The sequence below is a fragment of the Coregonus clupeaformis genome, unplaced genomic scaffold, assembly GCF_020615455.1.
Source record: "Coregonus clupeaformis isolate EN_2021a unplaced genomic scaffold, ASM2061545v1 scaf1330, whole genome shotgun sequence".
Classification (NCBI taxonomy): domain Eukaryota; kingdom Metazoa; phylum Chordata; class Actinopteri; order Salmoniformes; family Salmonidae; genus Coregonus; species Coregonus clupeaformis.
Window position 1 is genome coordinate 118,811 of NW_025534784.1, and position 14,176 is coordinate 132,986.

The 14,176-nt window shown below is 45.4% G+C and overlaps 2 pseudogenes; both read right to left on the bottom strand.

Moving 5' to 3' along the window:
* Positions 1-400: 400 nt before the first annotated feature.
* Positions 401-9,076, bottom strand: LOC123486841 (annotated as a pseudogene).
* Positions 9,077-13,155: 4,079 nt separating this feature from the next.
* LOC123486844 lies at positions 13,156-13,899 on the bottom strand (annotated as a pseudogene).
* Positions 13,900-14,176: the final 277 nt, after the last annotated feature.

The following is a 14,176-nucleotide window of genomic DNA, read 5'->3' on the forward strand; positions in this document are numbered from 1 at the left end:
TGTGTGTGCCATTCAGGGGTGAATGGGAAAGACAAAATATTTAAGTGCCTTTGAATGAGGCATGGTAGTAGGTGCCAGGCACACCGGTTTGTGTCAAGAACTGAAACGCAGCTGGGTTTTTCACACTCAACAGTTTCCCATGTGTATCAAAAAGGTCCACCACCCAAAGGACATCAATATTAGGAAGGTGTTCCTAATGTTTTCTATACTCAGTGAAAATTGTAACTGGGAAAGTCAGAATGGAATAGCCTCGGAGAATTAAGATAAAAAGGTTTATAAAGCAATAACTAAAAGTTACCATTTAAACACATCTAGGATCAGTGTATTGCCCTGATCCTAACCTTAACCATTAGAAGGTCAAACCCAAAACTGACTTCAGATCAGTAACACACCTACACCCCTAGTCACTCAGACTTCTGGTCCCCAGCCTGATCATCAAAGTAGTCGTCAGTGTGGCGAACATCTGGACCACGGCAGTAAGCAGGAGGATGTCTGGTGGATGTCCCAGCTCAAACTCACGACTGTAGTTCTTCACTGGCAGGACACACGACTAGGACACACCCAACAAACACTCACCTCGCGGGTCTGAAAAAACACACACACACACACGGCATATGAGCACACGTGCAGACACACACAAATGCATGCACACACACGCACACACATTCACGAAACACACACACACACACACACATATGGTTGACGTTAAGTACGTGGTGTACTATGTGTGAATAGTGATTCATTCCAGACTCAGCCATGCACTCACCATCCTCTCTATGTAGTGGCTGAGGTAGGCGTTAGTCAGGTCTTCTCTCACTAGGGACAGGCCTCATCCACCTTAGTAAGCAGGACCAGCTGGGGAACACCTAGTGACACAAAAAAACATGTTAACACACACACATGCACAGACACGCACAGACACGCAACACTCACTTCCTTCCTTACCCAGCTTGTATCCCCTTGCGGATGGCGGCGAGCTTGTCCACCATCTTGGCAGAGAGCAGAGTGACCTTGCAGGCGTCCAGTACGTAGACCACACAGTGGATCATGTCCTTCAGGCTGGGCGACTTACAGTACCCAACACCATCCGCCTGGACAGACATGGGCCGGTTGAACTGGGGGAAACAGGACATCAGCCCTCAAGATAAAGACAGTGCCTTCGGATATTCAGACACCTTGACTTTTCCACATTATGTTCGTTACAGCCTTGTTCTAAATATGATTAAATATTTTTTTCCACTCAGCAATCTACACACCATACCCCATAATGACAAAAGCGAAAACAGCTTTTTTAGAAATATTTTCTAATTTATTTAAAATAAAAAACAGAAATACCTTATTTACATAAGTATTCAGACCCTTTGCTATGAGACTCAAAATTGAGCTCAGGTGCATCCTGTTTCCATTGATCATCCTTGAGATGTTTCTACAACTGGATTGGAGTCCACCTGTGGTAAATTCAAATGATTGGACATGATTTGGTAAGGCACACATCTGTCTATATAAGGTCCCACAGTTGACAGTGCATGTCAGAGCAAAAACCAACCCATGAGGTCGAAGGAATTGTCTGTAGAGCTCCGAGACAGGATTGTGTCGAGGCACAGGTCTGGGGAAGGGTACCAAAACATTTCTGTAGCATTGAAGGTCCCCAAGACCACAGTGGCCTCCATCATTCTTAAATTGAAGAAGTCTGGAACCAACAAGACTCTTCCTAGAGCTGGCCGCCCGGCCAAACTGCTTCGAGGGAGAAGGGCCTTTGTCAGAGAGGTACAGAACCCGATGGTCACTCTGACAGAGCTCTTAGTTCCTCTGTTGAAATGGGAGAACCTTCCAGAAGGACAACCATCTCTGCAGCACTCCACGAATCAGGCCTTTATGGTAGAGTGGCATGGTAGAAATTATATTGGAAGAGCGACTGCAGATTCTTTCAAGCAACAACTTTATTATAAGATTTGCAAAAATGAAGCAATCAACAACCACTCAAATGGTTCATGGTTGAAAAGCTCAATGAACAGAGTGGTCTCTCTCCTTTTATAGAAAGTATATCCTCGTATCTATGTGACAGTTAGCAGATGTGCAGAACAGGCCCTGGGAACAGAGTTGTATCGCCACCATTCTCTGTTCCTCCCTGCAATTCCCACGTAGCTACATTCCTGCCGATCGTTAACACAGGAGGTCACATACTGCGGTCGTACCCAAATGACTCATAAATCTGTACGCTCAGATTTATCACACATGACAAGTTTGTATCAGTAAATAATACTAGAATATAACAATGGACAATCTTTAAGTAAAAAACAGCATAGTATGTCTAATTAAACAGTATAGTATGTAATGGATATCAATTTCCTCCACAGTGGCAGGCGGAAGCCACTCCTCAATAAAGGGCACATGACAGCCCGCTTGGAGTTTGCCAAAAGGCACCTAAGGGCTCTCAGACCATAGAAACAAGATTCTCTGGTCTGATGAAAGCAAGATTGAACTCTTTGGCCTGAATGCCAAGCGTCACGTCTGAAGAATCCTGGCACCATCCCTACGGGGAAGCATGGTGGTTGGCAGCGTCATGCTGTGGGGATGTTTTTCAGCGGCAGGGACTGGGAGACTAGTCAGGATCAAGGCAAAGATGAGACGGAGCAAAGTACAGAGAGATCCTTGATGAAAACCTGCTCAAGAGCGCTCAGGACCTCAGACTGGGGAAAAGGTTCACCTTCCAGCAGACAACGACCCTAAGCACACAGCCAAGACAATGCAGGAGTGGCTTCGGGACAAGTCTCTGAATGTCCTTGAGTGGCCCAGCCAAAGCCTGGACATGAACCCGGTCGAACATCTCTGGAGAGACCTGAAAATAGCTGTGCAGCAACGCTCCTCATCGAACCTGACAGAGCTTGAGAGGATCTGCAGAGAAGAATGGGAGAAACTCCCCAAATACAGGTGTGCCAAGCTTGTAGCGTCATACCCAAGAAGACTCGAGGCTGTAATCACTGCCAAAGGTGCTTCAACAAAGTACTGAGTAAAGGTTCTGAATACTTATGTAAATGTGATATTTCAGTTTTTTATTGTTAATACATTTGCAAACATTTCTAAAGATTTGTTTTTGCTTTGTCATTATGGGGTATTGTGTGCAGATTGATGAGGGGAAAAAAAACGAATTTATCAATTTTAGAATAAGGCTGTAGCCTAACAAAATGTGGTAAAAGTCAAGAGGTCTGAATACATTCTGAATACACTGTATACTGCTACTGCTACTGCTATTGCTACTATCAACCACATGCTTTTCCTACCATGAGGCTGGTGCTACTTTAAGTCGGAGGACAGGCTCATTGTAATGCCTGGAATGATTGGTATCAAACATATGAAATCATCTTTTTGATACATTTCTATTCATTCTATCTTCCTCCACCAGCCACCACTGCTACCATTTGCCAGTTTTACTCACCTGGTACCGGTCTTGTACGTGGCCCTTCAGGATACTGGTGATGTCATCTATATCCAGCCCTGCGCTGGTCCTTCCTCCAGGCCCATGGTGTCACATAGGACCAGAGGGAGAGCCTTCCCCACCCTGCTCTGCCTTGATGCTGTAGGTACGGAACTACAAAGAGAGTTGGAATGTTAAGTCCAGTACAATAGTGATGCTCCAGAGGTTTGTATAACCAGTAGTTTTGAAAGTAGTGTTCCACGAGCCAAAAATGGGTCCCTGAAAATGTTGCACAACATACAATATGTTTTGTAAGTGCTTAAAGAGCAATTCACCGCTTTTCAACCTCATGTTCATTATCTCCATATGTGAAAACAACGCATTTCTTCGTTTTGTGAAAAAAAATAGAAAGTTAAAAGTTCTACTTGTTCTATGCAGTGGGGGTGGTCTTGGATGGTTGAGGGGCAGCTCTCGGGGGGACTGTGGGAGGGTCTTGGATGGTTAAGGGGGCGCTCTCGGGGGACTGTGGGAGGGTCTTGGATGGTTGAGGGGCGGCTCTCGGGGGGACGTGGGAGGGTCTTGGATGGTTGAGGGGCAGCTCTCGGGGGACTGTGGGAGGGTCTTGGATGGTTGAGGGGCACTCCTGGGGGACTGTGGGAGGGTCTTGGATGGTTGAGGGCGGCTCTCGGGGGGACTGTGGGAGGGTCTTGGATGGTTGAGGGGTAGCTCTCTTGGGGACTATGGGAGGGTCTTGGATGGTTGAGGGGCAGCTCTCGGGGGGGACTGTGCGAGGTCTTGGATGGTTGAGGGGGCAGCTCTCGGGGGGATTGTGGGAGGGTCTTGGATGGTTGAGGGGCACTCCGGGGGGACTGTGGTAAGGTCTTGGATGGTTGAGGGGCAGCTCTCGGGGGGACTGTGGGAGGGTCTTGGATGGTTGAGGGGCAGCTCTCGGGGGACTGTGGGAGGGTCTTGGATGGTTGAGGGCGGCTCCGGGGGGGATGTGGGAGGGTCTTTGATGGTTGAGGGTAGCTCTCTTGGGGACTGTGGGAGGTATTGGATGGTGGGGGGGGCAGCTCTCGGGGGGACTGTGGGAGGGTCTTGGATGGTTGAGGGGCAGCTCTCGGGGGGACTGTGGGAGGGTCTTGGATGGTTGGGGGCAGCTCTCGGGGGGACTGTGGTAAGATCTTGGATGGTCGGGGGGGCAGCCTCGGGGGACTGTGGGAGGGTCTTGGATGGTTGGGGGCAGCTCTCGGGGGGACTGTGGGAGGGTCTTGGATGGTTGGGGGCAGCTCTCGGGAATGGGAGGGTCTTGGATGGTTGAGGGCAGTTCTCGGGGGGAACTGTGGGAGGGTCTTGGATGGTTGGTGGCCTGGCGGTTGGGAGCTTGGGCCAGTGGCCCGAGAGGTCACTGGTTCGGTCCGATTCGACTTGGTGGGAGATCTGTTGATGTGCCCTTGGCCGGGCGCTTGACCCTGGTTGGTCCTGTGGGTCACTCTGGATGGGAGTGTCTGCTAGATGACTGAGCGTAATGTAAATGTTGAGCAGCTTCACTGCAGATAGGGTGTATGTTTAAAAATGCAATATATATACAGTGGGGAGAACAAGTATTTGATACACTGCCGATTTTGCAGGTTTTCCTACTTACAAAGCATGTAGAAGTCTGTAATTTTTTATCATAGGTACACTTCAACTGTGAGAGACGGAATCTAAAACAAAAAATCCAGAAAATCACATTGTATGATTTTTTAAGTAATTAATTTGCATTTTTATTGCATGACTAAAGTATTTGATCACATACCAACCAGTAAAATTCCGGTCTCTCACAGACCTGTTAGTTTTTTCTTTAAGAAGCCCTCCTGTTCTCCACTCATTACCTGTATTAGCTGCACCTGTTTGAACTCGTTACCTGTATAAAAGTCACTGTCCACACACTCAATCAAACAGACTCCAACCCTCCCACAATGGCCAAACCAGAGAGCTGTGTAAGGGCATCAGGGATAAAATTGTAGACCTGCACAAGGCTGGGTGGGCTACAGGACAATGGCAAGCAGCTTGGTGAGAAGGCAACAACTGTTGGCGCAATAATTAGAAAATGGAAGAAGTTCAAGATGACGGTCAATCACCCTCGGTCTGGGGGCTCCATGCAAGATCTCACCTCGTGGGGGCATCAATGGTCATCCAATGCACGCAGCCCCGTCTGGTGTTCAACCTTCCCAAGTTCTCTCCGTCACCCCGCTCCTTGCACTCCACTGGCTTCCAGTTGAAGCTCGCATCTGCTACAAGACCATGGTGCTTGCCTACGGAGCTGTGAGGGAGCGGCACCTCCGTACCTTCAGGCTCTGATCAGTCCCTACACCCAACGAGGGCATTGCGTTCATCCACCTCTGGCCTGCTGGCTCCCCTACCTCTGCTGAGCACAGTTCCCGCTCAGCCCAGTCAAAACTGTTCGCTGCTCTGGCACCCCAATGGTGGAACAAGCTCCCTCACGGAGCCTTAGGACAGCGGAGTCACTCACCCACCTTCCGGAGACATTTAAAACCCCACCTCTTTAGGAATACCTGGGATAGGATAATGTAATCCTTCTACCCCCCTTACCCCCCAAAAAAAAATACACACAAAAAAAACAAAAAAAACATTGTAAAGTGGTTAACCCACTGGCTATAAGGTGAATGCACCAATTTGTAAGTCGCTCTGGATAAAGCGTCCCTGCTAAATAACGTAAATGTAAATGTAAAATGTCATGAGGAAGGTGGGATCAGCCCCAGAACTAACGGCGACCTGGTCAATGACCTGAAAGAGCTGGGACCACAGTCTCAGGAAAACCATTAGTAACACACTACGCCGTCCTGGATTAAAATCCTGCAGCGCCACGCAAGATCCCCCCTGCTCAAGCCAGCGCATGTCCAGAGCCCGTCTGAGGTTTGCCAATGACCATCTGGATGATCCAGAGGAGGAATGGGAGAAGGTCATGTGGTCTGATGAGACAAAAAATAGAGCTTTTTGGTCTAAACTCCACTCGCGTGTTTGGAGGAGAAGAAGGATGAGTACAACCCCAAGAACACCATCCCAAATGTGAAGCATGGAGGTGGAAACATCATTCTTTGGGGATGCTTTTCTGCAAAGGGGACAGGACGCCTGCGCCGTATTGAGGGGAGGATGGATGGGGCCATGTGTGGCCAACAACCTCCTTCCCTCAGTAAGAGCATGAAGATGGAGTCGTGGCTGGATCTTCCAGCATGACAACGACCCAAAACACACAGCCAGGGCAACTAAGGAGTGGCTCCGTAGAGAAGCATCTCAAGGTCCTGGAGTGGCCTAGCCCAGTCTCCAGACCTGAACCCAATAGAAAATCTTTGGAGGGAGCTGAAAGTCTGTATTGCCCAGCGACAGCCCCGAAACCTGAAGGATCTGGAGAAGGTCTGTATGGAGGAGTGGGCCAAAATCCCTGCTGCAGTGTGTGCAAACCTGGTCAAACCTAGAGGAAACGCATGATCTCTGTAATTGCAAACAAAGGTTTCTGTGCCAAATATTAAGTTCTGCTTTTCTGATGTATCAAATACTTATGTCATGCAATAAAATGCAAATGAATTGCTTAAAAATCATACAATGTGATTTTCTGGATTTTTGTTTTAGATTCCGTCTCTCACAGTTTAAGTGTACCTATAATAAAAATTACAGACCTCTACATGCTTTGTAAGTAGGAAAACCTGCAAAATCGGCAGTGTATCAAATACTTGTTCTCCCCACTGATATATATAAATATATATATATATATATATATATATATATATATATATATATATATATAATAATAATTTCATCAAAAGTACAAAAATATATACAGTGATTATCAAACACTATGAGATTTGTGGTGGCGTGGAAGCAAGAAAATACCCTCCCTCTGGCTATAAACTCATTGCAGGTTTTGAAAATCACTGTGTTTTTTAAACTTATAATCCTACTCTGTGATGTCACAGAGAAGTATTTTTTGAACATTTATTTAATCTTTCTAACCACAGATCACAGAAACACGCCATTTTCCCATACGTAGACACTGATATGGAGCTGGAATAATTAATATGAGGTGAAAAGTGGCGTAAGTGCCCTTTAAGATCCCGGACTGCATCTTTAAGCCACAACCACACACACACTCATGCACGCCCACACACAGTACCTGTGTGGTGGAGGCTGTTGCCTGCGCTGCCGGTGTTAGCCTGCCCGGTAACATGTCCTTTGAAGACAGAGTTGATGGAGTTGAGAAGCTGGACTTGCCAGCCCCGAGCCGGACCCACCAGCAGAACTCTGGCCTGGACCACAGACTTTACCTCAGGCTTATAGTTCTTGATATAGTCCATCAGGCGGTCCTTGGTGCTAGAGATGGATGGAGGGATGGAGAAAGGAAGAGAGATGGGTGATAGACTTGATTGATTGATTAATTGAAGTATATTGACTGGAACAGCAGAAGTAGTACTAGATGCATCAGTAGTTGCAAAGTATTATGATTTTTGTACCACTTTTTGCGATTTAACATACCCATATCCTTCCCAGTCAATTTTCCTCCAAGGAGTCTCCAGAAAGCCTCCACAGTCTGCCAGAAATTGAGACAAACAACAAAACAATCAGATTTAATCAATACAGTAATTGCTTCACCTTGCCTTCTGACTGGTTAGAATATTTTGCCATATTGGTTACATGTATCCAATCGTAGTGCCTAGGGGTAGGGGCTATAAAAGGACCACTCACCTTCCACTCTGTACACCTCACACTCTGTCAGCTGCACGTCATTGCCATGCATCTCTTCTGCTTCAGGTGTTAGCTGTTTCCCTGCAACAACTTGAACTGTAGCGGTGTTATTATAAAGAAACCACAAGACACCAACATTAAGACCATGGTTTCCATCTGTGAAACCGTGCTGGCCATTGGTACTGGACACACGCGGTGGCTTTTCTCTCTGGTCAGAGATGCTGTGAGAAAGGCCTTATACGTTGATCTCCTGGTTAGTCTGGCGTAGTCCTTACTGATGTAACCTCCGACGCAAATCCAGTCTTGTTGTAGGCCACAAGAACAGTGGGTCCCTGTTGGTTGCAGTGGTGGTGGAAGAATGAATGTGAGTAACCGTGGACACTGGCTTTGGATAGAAGAGAATAGAGTCGTACCTTTTACTAAACCAATCGCTTTGTTCTGGCACGGAAGGTATCTGGCCTGAGAATAAAATGAATCCCATAAAATGTCATACAAATAAAGATTTAATTTAAATTCAGTCCATTGTTCCGACAAACCTTTGCTAAGCAGGTGGAGTCTGACATGGCCAAACAGAACAGCAGTTTCTTCTCCTGCTCTGCTGACAGACTGGACCTCACAACACTCATGATGTCACCAAGGAACTGAGGTAGAAAGACCAGAAATAAATAATAACATAAACACCTGGTCATACTGATTAACCTCACCTCACTGTATAGACACACACACTGAGGAAAGTGCGAAAGGCATGTAAAGAGTGGACAACAACCTGTCATATTTTCATTAGATGCTACCACACAGATATCTGTTAGAATTGCTTCTTTTGAAGCACTTTCTTTAGATTGTATTGATGATGATGATGATAGGTAGAAGTTCTTACTGTTTGTAACTGATGATCGTGTTAGAAATATAACTCCTCTATTGCAGTGGGCTGCTGGGCTTCAATCAATCACAATTATAATCAGCCACACGTCGCGCAATCCCAACAAGTATAATCAACCACAAAATCCAGGTATAATCAACCACAAAATCCAGGTCGCTGCAGCTCCAGTATAACAAGAGCGTTTCAAGCTTTCCTTTTCTTAAAATCGAAACTAAAGCTGCGTTGAGTCCCACTCAACTTGCCTTTCTTTTTTGTTTAAAATACAGGAAAGGACCGCTAGAGTGCGCTTGATAGAGCTCTGCTGGCGCGCCAGGTGGGCGGGGTTAGCATTTTTTTAGTAGCATACCTCGCTGTGCAGCCCGGAAGAAGTGCGTCTTGCACCGCCTGTAGCCTTCCCCCTCCACAAGTCGTGTAAAGGAAATCGGGGGCTTCTACAGTAGGATAGAAGACTGGGAATTGCACAGGGCTTTGAATAAAACATAATGGTATTTAATTAACAATGAGTTGTAATTCTATCTGAGGCTAGAGAAGCTTCTATGGTCACTTTCAAATGACCTGTAAAATTCTCAGGTGTGGATGGATGTGTGTGTGTGTGTGTGTGTGTGTGTGTGTGTGTGTGTGTGTGTGTGTGTGTCAAAAGAAGACAAAGGAGCAGAGCCAGAACACAGGCATTATTATCATATTTTTATTAATGTTGTCTACTTTTCAATATATATTTTTTTAACAGCAATATCCACAAAAAATATTAACAGTAAAGTCTTAACAGTAAAGTATTTAACTGCAAATATTAACAGTGTGCAAGAAAACATGAGTTATGGCACATCAGAGCGACCAGATACAAAAAAATATATATTTTCCTTCATAATCAATAACTGATCATTCATAATTAATCAAGGCAAAAAGATACAGTACGCTTTTATTTACAGTCCTGTCCCAGCTGGAATGAACACATTGTGTAACAATGGGGACTTTCAACCTGGTACCAAATAGTCCATGCTTGCAACGAAACAATGTTTTTACCATGTTATTTCTAAGCAAATACCAAGTTAAAAGGGGACTGTAAAAAAGCGATACCAGAGATACATACTGTATATGCATACACAGGAGAAAAAACACAATGATGAGTCCAGGTAAAACTGACCTGAGATCAGTGTCTAGGGCCAGAAATTAGTTTTAGGGGTCTAGCGTTCTGCTCTGGGTAAGATATAGGATCAGATTCCATTCCTCAAATCCTGACATAATCTTTAAGGGGAGAAAACGTTAAACGGACTTAGATCAGCTATACTGAATGATGTAGAATGGGAACACCACAAAGTTCCATTCTAAGCTTTGTATCCTCTTTAAAGACTGTTCACTCAAATACTCTCCAACTATTCTCAAGTCTAGGGCTAGAATGTTGTTCCTGACCATGTGACCTGACCAGGTAAAACTCCTGGTCCTACCGCATACAACACAATACACCACAACAAGGAACCATCAATCAACCAATCAATCAACCAATCAATCAATCGATTCTGATTGCAAAATAACCGTCCGTGGAATGAATTAATTAAGAAATAACAAGATTGACCCTCAAAATAATCACTTTTAAAAGACATTAGGAAACGTTGTGTGTGTGTGTGTGTGTGTGTGTGTGTGACAGTGTTTTAATATTTCAGGTTTGTTTCTCACAGTGCTGTGCCATTGTATAAGAAGCTATGCTGCCAGTACGGCCCACTTCACTGCTTTGTAGATGTGGTTGGCTCCCCATTTAGTCACTGGTGGGATTGTGTGTGTGTGTGTGTGTGTGTGTGTGTGTGTGTGTGTGTGTGTGTGTGTGTGTGTGTGTGTGTGTGTGTGTGTGTGTGTGTATCAACCTTCCTCAAGCTGCATGAGGAAACAAACAAGTAAATTCTGACGGAAGGGAAACATTTCACGCAAAAATTGTACGTCCACAGAAAAGATTCTGCGACAGGCTGACATTCAAGAAAAAGCACATTTTGTTTTTGGGGTGGAAAATGTGTGTGATGCACTTTGATTGAATTCTGGCCTTGGTTTTATCTTACAAACACTGTACAGTTTGAAAATAATACTCGACTGACCTGCTTCCATTTAGAAAGAAACTCAAACCAAACCCAAAACAGCTACTCTCAAAATGTATCACTTCTGCACATGGCTTAAAGAAAGTTTATACACCTTTATTTAAATTTTCTCTAGTGTCTTTTTAATTTTTTACAATCAAGTTTGGTTTGGGAGAGAGAGGGGGACTGTGGGGTGGGGACACAAGACTACCACTTTGTAATTGGCTCCTGTTCCTCAATAGAATACATGATGAGCCAATAAGCAAAGCCCATGATGTGATGCTGGCTCTCATTGGCAGAACTAGTGATGCATCTAACCACTGATACAGGATCAGATATTTTGTACACACCCCTTATGGTTCGAGTTAGGATTGGGGATGATAATCCGATCCTAGATCTGTAGTTAAGGTAAACTTTTGCTTCAAGTGTAAAGTTAAGAGTGAATGAAACCTACAGTATATACTATGTGTATGGCAATAAATTGACAAAATATCGAAAAGCGATAATTAATTAAAAAACATATATTTTTTAAAAGAGTTGAAGTAAACTACTGGGGGTTAAAAACTTGAACACAGTTTAACTATGACCTCTCAGTATTCGTCAGTACTCAAGATAGAAGTTTCATCAGGCTGCGTTTCCACAGGCAGCACAATTCTGATCTTTTGCCCAATTATTGGAAAAAGAGCTGATCTGATTGTCAAAAACTAATTAGTGGAAAAAGTTCTGAATTAAGCTGCCGTGTAAACACAGCCTTTTAGACACAGATCTAGCATCAGATTACCCTCCCTAAATCCTAACCTTTACCATTAGAGGAAAACACAAACTGATCATTAGATCCCAGTGTCTAGGGAGCAACTTACTCCACAAGTGACACAGCCGGCATTTTGGCAATGTAGAAAACCCACTGACCAAGAATTCAAAACCAAAGCAGTAACACTGTTGGTATATAACCTTAGCTAGAGTGGGAGTGTATGTAGCCTAGGCTTTAGCTCAGTGGGCTAACACAGTCTTGTGGCATTGCAGATGATCGGATTTAAACCCAGTGGGTACATATACAGCATGTACCAACCCTCCTCAGTGTTTCAATGCCATGTTCCGCGAAAACCACAATGTCTCGTGGAAACATTGACATTACCATTGACCCAAGGTTTCAGGAGGTGCGATCACCATTGTGATCCCATTTAGCAAGCCATTGGCAAGTCAGTCACTATATGGCTAACAAACACACCATGTATAGCCACGCGGTGGTTTAGTGATGGGTCAACCATGCCTGAGACATGAAGACTTGTTTAGCTTCCACAGATAATGGCTAGGCTTTAGCTGAGAGGGTTAACACATCTTGCATCGACCCAGGTTTTACCCCAGATTGGTCACACATACACCCCCCACCTCACTCCTTACCCTCATGTACCTTATACCCCTCACTCCACATCACCCAGACACATGCTATCAATCAATTGATTCATCAATCAACCGATCAATCAATTAATCAATAAATCATTGATTGACTAAAATACATGCTATACATCAGCCTATAACTTCATGTGGCTGACTGTGGATTCCTATTAAGATAATTGTCCTAACCCCTTTTTGAAGTTAATCTGCCATCTCCAGTTGAGTGTCACTATCTCTGTGGGTGAGTCAGTAACCAGTATGAGTTAGGGCTACATGTTAGTACAGGCCTCAGCACCACAGTGACACAACTCCCAGGGCTAATGTCACTAATGTGGTAATGTGGTCTGCAAACACAGACACTACCCCTAGCTGTGGCTATGGGTATGGCGCTTTTACAGTGGCTATTTTGTTCCTGTGTGTGTGTGTGTGTGTGTGTGTGTGTGTGTGTGTGTGTGTGTGTGTGTGTGTGTGTGTGTGTGTGTGTGTGTGTGTGTGTGTGTGTGTGGTGTGTGTGTGTGTGTGTGGTTTGTGTGTGTGTGTGCTCTATGTATAGGCTGACAGAGCTGGGCCTTGTTGGCTGTTGCAGGTCAGGCGGTGGGGGGGTGTGTATGGGCAGAGGTGTATGTGTGTTTGTGTGTGTGTGTGTGTGTGTGTGTGTGTGTGTGTGTGTGTGTGTGTGTGTGTGTGTGTGTGTGTGTGTGTGTGTGTGTGTGTGTGTGTGTGTGTGTGTGTGATGGGCAGAGACGAGTGTGCAGCTATAGGATGATGCAGGGTTTCTTGTCTTTGAAAGGGTTTTCTGAGCGTTGGGACACAGCGAGGGTGGATAGTTACGGGCGTGCTGCTCACAGTAACTCATCAGGTCTGCTGCTGCTTTAGACACCTGGAGAGAGAGAGAGGGAGAGGGACAGGGAGAGGGGGGGGGAGAGAGGAGGGGGGAGAGAGAGAAGGGGGGGATAGGGTGAGCGGCGAGATAGGAGGGGTAGAGAGAGAAGGGAGAGAGGAGAAATAAGGGGAGAGAGGATGAGAGGGAGAGAGAGGAGGGGAGAAAAAGTAGAGAAAGATAGGAGGGAGAAGAGAGAGAGAAAAAAAAAAAAAAAAGAAAAAAAAAAAAAGATGGGAAGATGATTGGGGCGAAGGGGAGAGAGGAGGGAGAGAGAGAGAGAGAGAAGAGAGCGAGGCGAGAGAGAGAAGGAGAGATAAGAGAAAAAAAAGATGAGGGGAGAAGAAAAAAGCAGAGGGATATTGTGATGCTGTATGGTAGCAGTGGATTGCTGCCTTCATCCGAATAACAACCTTAGCTTTGACACACACAGACACACCTTAATACGTTCGATCCCTGCCTCGATCCTCAGTTGTTCCACCAGTTTCCTGGCCTGGGCGATGTTGTTATTGGTTGACATCTGATCCATTATTACACACCCCCCACTAGGTAGAGGGGGAGAGTGGGAGGGGAGGAAGAAGAGAGGGGGGATGGGGGGAGGGGGAGGACGAGGAGAGAGAAATATTTAAAAATAAGCTTTATACTGCCCTCGTGGTTTTCTGCTCCAGTCAACATGTTTTCCTCAGGCTTTAGTGTGCATGCACTGTCCTAAATCACACACACACAAACACACACATATGACACATGGGCGTGTACGCACGCACACACCCTAAACCCTACGCACACACATACCCTAGCCCGGA